Here is a 10121-nt window from a genome sequence, read left to right as displayed (position 1 = left end):
TTGTTCTTGGGCAGGCCATTTATGTTTGGAACATTCTCTGGGTACTCCGGTTTCTCTGCACAGTCCAAAAACATGACTATTAGGCTATGTCTCTCCAAATTGTCTGGAAGCATGGGTGTTTTTTCCTGTTTGTCTCTGCGTTGCCCTGAGATGAGCCCATTTATGGCCTGTCCAGCCAATGATTGCTCCAGATCAGCCCCTGACCACCAAACCCTCCCCCCCATCAATCCAGTTTTAGATTTAGATTTATTTATCTATTTGACACAGATAATTTACATTAATAAGCATTCATGCAAATGCACCACAATTAGCCAAAAGGCTGTTTTTCATCTGCTGTCCATAAAAAGACACCAGTACGAATTTTACAGTGAAAAATACAAAACATAAATAAAAACAGCTATAACTCTTCAAAACCTGTTTAAAAATGATTGCTAGACTACAGATTTAAGGTTACTGAGGTGGGAGTGCTCCCAGTGTCAACCCATAGCTTTTGTTTTCCACCATGTTGTCACTTTGAATTTCTGTTTCTAATGCTCTACATCTATAAAATCAAAGTTTTTATTTCCATAGTAAAATAAAATCAAATCATCCCTTTTATTGTGTCAGCCAGCCATGTGTTGTCTGCTCCATCTCGTGTTTGGTTCTTCATCGCAGCATCAAAACATGACAGCACAATCATAATTACAGCATAAGTGGACTGCAGCATATTAGTCTGTGTGTAAAGTACTAGTTGGAGTCAAATCTCATTTAAAAACTAGCTATCAAAACACTGTGTTGGATATTTGTTCTAACTCCCCTGGGATCTTGCAGCCAAATAAATGCAGCTTTCTTAAAAACAAGAAAAAACAGGATCTCTGACTCATTTAGACACTCTGGCTTACTGACACAGAAACACACAAATGGAAAGTTAATCACTTAGTGTTTAGCAGGGTAGTTTGTGACATTTAGCCGGCCATGATATAAATAATTAGCATTGACTTTTACTTATTTTCTTAACATAATTCTTTGATGAACAATATATACTGTATATGTGCTGTCATGGAAGGTTTGTATACATTAATCATGGGCTGTCTTTGCAAAAATTTCTTGCAAAAATGTCGAAAAAAGCTACAACTTCAAAGATGTTTCTGTTGCTTGAGTATATTATGTTTCAAATGTTGTTTGGTTCTGGTCGCGAACCAGTTTTGCTGGTATGCTTCTGTGGTCTAGAAGTTCTAGGGACACAGCAGTTTCCCGCCAAAGCGCAAGGAGGAGCCTATTCGAGAACTCGTGAGAACTTCTGGACCAATCACAGCTACTTTTTGTCTGCACACCTCCGTTTGAGGTCTGCGCGGGTTTGCAACCGTTCTACGCATAGTCAGGATTTGACGGTTGCAGAGGCTATGCGTCTGCATAAACTGGCCTTAACACTAAATAGTTGACCTTTGCAAATATCTCAAATTGGTAAGGACAGATAAGCCATGGCAGAAGTGCAACCGCAGTCACCATAAGGGCTGGCAGTTAGGAAGGAGCTAGCACCAGAAAGCGCCAGTGTAGTAAGAATGGAGACCTCCTGACGTACCTAGTTGCTGCTAAAAGCTATACGGTCCCCAACAATGTTTTGCATGACAAATGGCAAAGCAAAAAACTCTTGAATAAAATATCTGCCTGCCACAGATCTTGCAGACATAGATAAGACAGCAGTCAGCTCTGATGCGGGGTGACCTAATTCTTAGCTAGTTTGATATGCACCCACTCTGACGCAGGCTCTCAGCCCCATATGTCATCAAACTATCTGCTAATGATAAAGAAAAATCATTTGTGACATCAATTAACTGTATATAACAAGGAACCATCTGATATAAAAGGATAAAGATTAACCCTGCAGAGATGAAGTAAAGCTCAGCTCCACCAAGATCGGGTCGGAAAGCCTCATCGAGGGATTCCCCCTCCCACCCTTTCATAAGCAATCATTGTCATTTTGTCACTTGTTGACTATTGTATAAAAATTGGATGTGATGTATGATCATCGCCGTCTCGTTGCGGTGAGCTGAATGGAAAATGGGACCTTCTGCAGCGAGTCTCTAATAAGTTCAAAATAAAGAAGTCATTTGGGGATTTGATCCTCACATAAATTTCTCAAATTAAGCAGTTTCAATGAGACAAAGATGGCTCTGTTTAGTAACATTACATCAGAACCATTTTTTATAAGGCTGAGGGCTACTTTATGGGTACTGGGTCATAGGACAGGCTACCAATACTGACCCATGAACTAGAGGAGTCGGCGTTCACCTGAACTTCATAGATAATAAACATATTTCTATTGTTTCTTTTCATTTTTTATTTGCTTTTAGATATTCTCATTATGAAATCCATATAAATCCTCAAATGTTCTAATTTATTGATGTGATAAAATGCTTCATAAATGCTTCAAAATAAGAGCTTCAGTAAAAAATAACATTTCAGATTTAGTCCACTGGTGAATTGTTCTGTTTTCAAAAGATGCTGAGGGCACCCCATGTCGTCCTTGAGGGCCCCTTGATGCCCACGGGCACCACGTTGGTGACCCCTGTTTTAGGGCATTTGGAGCTGAGTGACAATGATGAAAAAAGGAAGAGCCCTGAATGATTAAACTTGGCTTTAAATCGAGGGTTTCTCAATGGGACAATGATTCCAAACACACAACAAAACCAGTAACCCAAAGTAACCTGTGAAACCTCGTCTTTTATCCTGAAAAAAAATAAATAAATCAGATGTATCATTAAAGCTAGATTGCAACCTGATTTTATTAAATCACCTCTTTTCATATTTAACTCATAAACAGGTTTTTGCAGTATGAATGTGAAAATGATGGACTATTTCACCCCAGAACCACGTTTATTCCACATGTCAGTCTCGATTTTTGCCCGGATCAATACTTGTCCTCGTTTGACACCAAAGAGAGAGAGAGAGAGAGTAAGGCAAGCAGCACACGCAGCTCTGCAGCCGTCTCTGAGAGTGAGAGCGTGAGATGGAGCGTGGGAGGAGGTGCTCGTCATGCGCTGCAGTGGCAAGGTCTGCGGCAAAGCGAAAAGAAACTGAGAGGGGGGCCTACGCAATGTGAATACATCAAAAACACCACATTCAGAAGGGTGAGATAAACAAAGTGCTCTCATGGCTGCATGGTGTAAACTCCTGATGCTATCAAAGGTCACCCATCGGACCGGAGATCTTCGCTGTTGGGGCCTTTTGCTTTTCTTTAAAACACCCAGGAGCTGATTTAGTGATTCAGAAAAGCACCTAAAAATATAATCCTGGTTTTAAAGATGCCTTCAGAGCAGCTTGTTGCCAGCACTGGCTCTGTGTGAGTGTCTGCTTTGTCACGCAACGAGATGAACATGTTTTGAAGATAAGCTGGTTGTTTTCTTTACTGTAAAAGCCTCCAGCTGTATTTTCCTGACCTGAGTGTATGAAAAACTAGCTTCAACCTTTCAAGCAACTACACCTCTCTCTGACTCCTGTTTACCTGGAAAAATGCTGAGCTTGCTCTACACACCCACAGTATTACCAAGAAAACAGTTGTTTCTTTACCCGTTCCTTTAAATTATTATTATCCATCATTCTGAAAATTTTTTCTTCTAGTCATTATAAATGCCCAGAGATGAGTCAGCGTGCTATTATTGTTCTGTTGTTGATTCCAGTAAGGACCTGACAGCATCGCAGCCTGAAAACACTGACCCAGCTTCCGCTGGGCTGGACTGTATTACAGGAATGATAAGGCTGCAGCATTTCCCCCCCTCCACCCCTGACCCCTGCCACCAACAGCAACAACTCCAGCACGCGCTGGTCTCCATGTCAACATCGGGCCTCTGAGTCGTTGCCCCGCGTGGGGGTGATGGGGGATGCAGATAAGGGTGCCTGTTGTGGCTTAGAATGATAAAAGGAAAACGGTCAGACGGGTTTCTTGTAAATAATCCTTGTGTTTTCAGCCTTTTTTGTTGAATAATAGAAAAAAGAAATATCTTCTCGATGTCTTACATGGCATTTGAGGTAAAATACTCATATTTTCAATGGAAGAAACATCCAAAATATCCTACTTCTGGTGTGTTTACTAAATTGCCATGTCTACATTTTCCATCATGTTTACAACCACAGTCTTTAAAGTGTGTAATAGGACTTTGTGTGGGGAAACAAAACAAGAACAACAACAAAAAAGGACCCACATGGCTTTCCAGTTTTTTTTTACAAATAATATTCTGGTTTCAGACGGTTTTCTGTCATACCCTACAAAAAAGCATATTCCTTTCAAGTCACCTAATCATTAAACAAAGTTATTTATTCATTATCACTGTGAATCCAGCAGTTCTCACAGTTTATTTAGAAGAAAAATAGAGAACAAAGAGGATTGTAAAGAAGACAAAGGAATCCCTTCTAAAGAAAACAAAAGGTAAGAAGTGAGAAAAATAGTATCCAGGATGCTAAAGATTTGGATTTGCAACAAAAAGTGGTTCTGCTTTTCATTTGAAGAAAATAAAAAAAGTCATTTTACAGAGAAAATTCAACCAGATTGGTTAAAGTTTGCTATCTAAGGAAAACCAACAGTCATTGACTTTGCAGGATTTTTCTCCTCCTGGATGAGCATGTGGAGGCAGTAGACATTTTCTTGCACTGTGTTGTTGACTCAGTCCCATCGGCAACCCCTCACATCTACTAGCTCTGGGAAGGTAGGTGGCTCTGGGAAGGAAAGAAACAGTTTAAAAAAAGAGTTCTGAGCCAGTTTACATTTTACAAGGAATGTGAGACATCATATATAGTTAGTCCCCCCCCAAAAAAATGAGCCCTTAGCTATGTCTAGTAAAAGAAACAGGACTAAGCACAGAGAGAAAGGCCCAACCCTTTCATCTATAATTGAAGGTATTGATGACAGCTGCCCAGATATTTCCATCAAGGCCAAAAGAAGCAACTATGAAAAGAAAAATTAGAGAAAACATAAAGTTGGAGGTTGAACTAACAACTATACAGACTTAAAGAACAGAGATACGGTAAATTAAAGCAGAAAGATGGAAGTGTTCCCTATGTCCTCCAGCAGTCTACGCCTATAGCAGCATAACTATAGAGATAGCTCAGGGTAACCTCAATCACCTGAATGCTTTAAAAGTAGAAAGTATGTGTGCCTCATGGACTTACCGGTATTTTGTTCCAAAGGAGAGGAGCCTGATAACTAAAAAGTCTTCCATTAGAATATATTAATGCTTCTGGTTGGAATAGGAAAGCTGCAAACACAAGGGGCATGAATTCTTATTGAAAGCAGAATTAAATAGAAAGGATGGAGGACTCACAACTATATCTATTTTATACTCTGATAGGACTGTTCTCTCTAACCAATGGTAATAATATAAGCAATTAAATGAAACAATTTTAAAAACTGCAGAAGGTTATGAAGAGATGTTTAACTCAAATCCATGATTTTGTCCTTATCTATAGAGTTTTAAGTTAATGTTTCATATTTCTATCTATTTTGGAGTTCACAAAATGCTGTTATAAACTCTTTTCTGTTCTGTTTTCCCTGTTTGCACTCAGAACTTTCCCTCAGTGAATCAGCTTCCTGCTCTACTTCAGTCGTAAGTCACTCAACTCTGTAGCATTTCAACCATCGGTGTTTCTAGACAGGGGGCAACAGGGGCCAGTGCCCTTTTAGACCTTGCCTTGGCTCCCATTGTGGTCCCTCTACTAAACCCATAATAGTAAATCAATTTCGTATAATGATGTGAGCTGGCACAGGAACTGTAACTTATTTGTCCCTTGGACGAATTGCATGTTTTACCTTTACAATAGAGAAAATCACACTTTTTTTTAAATCTACATAGCTTTACTTTATCAATGATTTTAAAAGTAAGGCTTTTTCCGTTGTGGTGATACAGGATCACTGTTTCCTTCTGCTCAGTCCAGTCTTGTTTTGCTTTTTGTCTGTTTTATTTTATTTATTGGCCTGACTCTGACCTCCATGGTAAACTTGTTCTAGAACTGTCACTGATTTCAACACAAACATGGCTCCATTTACTAAAGGCCATCATACACTGTATGATCTTTTTAATCGTTGTACTCGGCTACAGCCCAAACAATAGGCGAAACCGCTGGGTTTAAAAGTTCACAGCACATGATGCATGTTGTGAAAACCAAAAACCACACATCAGACTCAGCGGCAAGAGATGATGGTCAGACTCATCAATTTTGAAGAAGAAGAAGAATTCCCTTGTTTACACATGCGGAGGGCGCGAGGTTCAGGGATATTGGCTCGTAGACGCTCGTAGTCCAACAGGAGGATTTGCCCATGAACACCTCACGAGGGTCGACTGAATTTGAAACATGTTTGATTTTCTTCCAACCTGACGCTTCCTGGTCGCCCCTCGGTACACCCTGGTATACTACATGACACAAGACGCACGGTGAGGCTGAAACTCGGCCGGATTTAATGACTGGAGAATCGGCTCGAAAAGGGCAAAAACGGCTTTTACTTGGCAGATCCTGTAATAAAATAGATTTTTTTTTATTGCATTTTGTATTGGGCTCTTGTTTCTAAATGAGGCATTACAGCACAGTCTGGCCTTATTTAGTATTTGGGTCAAACGCCACCATCCGGCTTTTCTGGTAGTTCAGAGATATTGACACCAGATTGTGCAAGATCTGTTTAGCTCAGCTGACCGCACCCATTGCTGAGGTTCTATTTAGGCTTAAAAGCATAATCCAGGTCCAGAAAGTAAAAGACCTGTACAGAGATCAGTTCCAACCTCTTCCATTTCAAGCTCCACAATGCAGACTAATAACCTGAGGGACTAATCACCTAGTTAAGTGAACAGGATAAAGGAAAAGCAGGAATTTAACTTTCCTGATCAAGATTATCCACCTCTGTTAAAGCACTATCAGAACAGACGTTTGGAGTATATGGCCTTACTTTATCATGATCAACTGGATTTTGCTCTTTTGGGTACAGAAGGCGTACATGACTGTGTACGTTTAACACTGATCTGTATGCAGCAGAAATATGTCTACATTCTTAAAGTTAAATAACTGATATTGAAATATAAAATATAATGGACCTTCTTTGGACAATCCAGTAGTTTCATAGTCACCAGGTAGCAGCACACAATGTGGCTATGTCAGTTATCCACGGTGGATTCCTCAAAATTAAAACTGTCTTACTCAGTGATGACTGACCTATCACAAACAGGCAGCGATTTACGCTTTTATAATACTTTTCTCGCTTTTTCTCACAGTAGCTTCGCCTCATCTGTTCCTGTTTGGCTGTGACTCCATCCTGGAGAGAAACATCAGCTGTGCTGCTGCCATCAACACCCTGGTTTATAGATGTTGGAGATCGGCCTGTTTTTTCAGTGTAGTCCTGTTTCTCTGATTGTGAATCGCTGGATGTGCTCTCTTCATCCTCTGGCATGGGAGATGGCTCGGAGCTCGTCTGCCTGGCTGTGTGTTTCCTGGACCGGGCCGCCTTTTACAGCTGCTTTTTGTATCCAACCCCAGTCGGTCTCGGCAGATGGCTGCTCACACTGAGCCTGGTTCTGCTGGAGGTTTCATCCTGTTAAAAGGGAGTTTTTCCTCTCCACTGTCGCTACAAGCATGCTTAGTGTGAGGGATTGCATTCGAGTCAATGAGTCGATGCAATCAAATGGTTTTCCTTAGATAGAAAACTTTGAATCAATTTGACTGGATGATCTGGTGAACTGTAAAGTGTCTTAAGATGACTTGTCTTGTGAATTGGCGCTATGGAAATAAACTGAATTGAATTGAATAAATGCAAACAGAAATGAAAATTTTAATATGGGTACAATTATTTGGGGAGATTTATGTCCAAAGTGTGTCTGTGTGTGCGCAAGATTTTTTTTAAATCTATACTTTTTTCAGAAACTCTGCTGATCTCAACAACATTTATACATCAGTTCAAAAGGGATTCCAGAAACAGAAGACTTAACATTTGGCGTTTGATCAGTTTAATAAGACTTTAACTGGAACAGAGTAATTTAGTCTGATAAGATTGAAATGTTGTTGTTTTGTTTTTGTTTTGTGCATGTGTGCATATGTACATGTGTGTGTATGTGTGTGGTTAAACCTTTTACGTGGGGACTGTCATGAGACAAAGGATAAACATCTGAAAGCACACTTCATACCTGTTGTTAAGTATGGCAGAGGACCTGTGATGCTGAGGGCCTTTTTCTCTGATAAGTCCTTGGGAACCCTGTGAGAAAGCAAGTCACCATGAAATACTACTATAGATAAAAATCCGTCGACTTTAGTATATCATCGCCTATGAATAAACAGGACAACGATCCAATTTATTATTATACCTTTTAATTTTATTTTGCTGGTACTGTATTTAAAACATATCAATAAATTGATTTCTTGTTTTGTTTTCTGTCTGATGAATCTGTGCGGAATGTTCTTTATATTAGGAGAGAGAAGAAGGAAATACTTCTGGTCAAAAACGCAGGACTGACTTCCAAAAAAAAAAAAAAAAACATTTACAGAGTAAAATCAAAAGATAGAGAATAATCAAGTACAATCTATGAAGAGTGTGGAAAGTCAGGTCTGCTGACATGTTCCTGCTGGCACAGTGTTTTGCTTGTCAGAGGGTAATATGACCGCCGAGCCTACGTGCAGCTCAGGCTGCCACCAAGATGCCATGCCTTGCCTCTACTCAACCATGTCTCAATAATATCCTAGCAACAACAGGTCAGTTCTGCTGTCTCTGTTTACGTCTTCCTCACTTTCCCCCCCCCCCTGATGTGTTGACCGGTTTACCCGAGAAAGTTCAAAGAGTGATTTTATTTTTTTTTTTTATCTGTTTCATTTGGCCAAATGAGCCCTCCAGAGATACCAGTTGGGGAATTTAACGTTTTAACATCATAAAGTGCTAACGTAAGATCTTGGTTTACTTTGATGTGAAATTCACAAGGGAGCCATTAAGCCAGCATGTGTTATCAGTTCTTAGACTATCTGTTTTACAGACCAGCTTTTGATGTTGGGCACATGGGGCGCAAAGTATTGTCAGGCAGATTTTTATGGTTTCAGGAGGTCTGGAAATCTTTTGTTTTCTCCTATTTCTTTTATTTACTTTTTTCAACCTTAACTTTTAATCCAATTTAACTATAATGGGAAAAATACTATCCAGGTGTGAAGCTTGGCTGTGACAAAGTGGGGTATTTTTGTTATGTGTAATACATGTATAAACTTAAACTTTTTCACATTTTGTCAGTATTTTCAATGTTTCAATCATATATATATATATTTTTTTTCCGAAAATTGAAACCTGTTTTTTGTGATCAGAGCACCATATGTTTGCTGTACCGTCGGTGTTGTGCCACATACTGCAAAATATCTCTCTTTAAAAATTGGTTTCTTTAGTCACTTTTCTATAAAGGTTGGACATGTAGAGCACATTATGCAAATATCCATATATTCTCCCACATGAACTGCAGACTACAGTCTACTTTTCTAAAAAAAATAATGTTTGCCTGACCATACACTTCTAAGGCCTTCACAGATTAGTTTATACTCTTATTAAATTGTTGATGCTGTATTTATAATTCAGATTTTTTTAAAGGCTGAATCATAAATATAAGTTTTAAGGGCTTTAGAATATAACATCACAATGTGTATTTTTTTAAGAAATACATCAACTTTTATTAATACTTGTACTTTCATTTAAATCATCTTCGGTCCATAAAGTGGGCTGTTTTTGCTAATAAACTTTGTTTTATTATTATTCCATGTTACAACAGAGACACCGTGTGGCCATACTGAAAAGAAAGGGAAAAAAGTTAAAAAACAAAACCACTGGACATTCTTTTCTCCAAGTTTGAAGACGTTTCGCTTCCCATCTCGAAAGCTTTATAGAGGCTTTATAAAATTACCCAACAAAAGCCTTGTTATGGCTTAGAAAACATGCAACTGGTTTTATTATTTTATTCTCCAGGTGCACAGTGTTTATATTGTTAAAATATTTTACATTACAGTATTTTATTGTTTATCTTTTAACTCCTCACTATTATGTTATTCTTATATATTTTTTAAGGTCCAAATTTATGTGACCAACTTTTCTATAATCTTTATGCTGCTGTAAAAACTAGTATTTGCCCATTGTGGGACCATAA

This window comes from Cyprinodon tularosa, unplaced genomic scaffold (genome assembly GCF_016077235.1).
Source record: "Cyprinodon tularosa strain WSP-4 unplaced genomic scaffold, ASM1607723v1 ctg350, whole genome shotgun sequence".
NCBI classification, from domain to species: domain Eukaryota; kingdom Metazoa; phylum Chordata; class Actinopteri; order Cyprinodontiformes; family Cyprinodontidae; genus Cyprinodon; species Cyprinodon tularosa.
Note: the sequence above shows the minus strand (reverse complement) of the source record.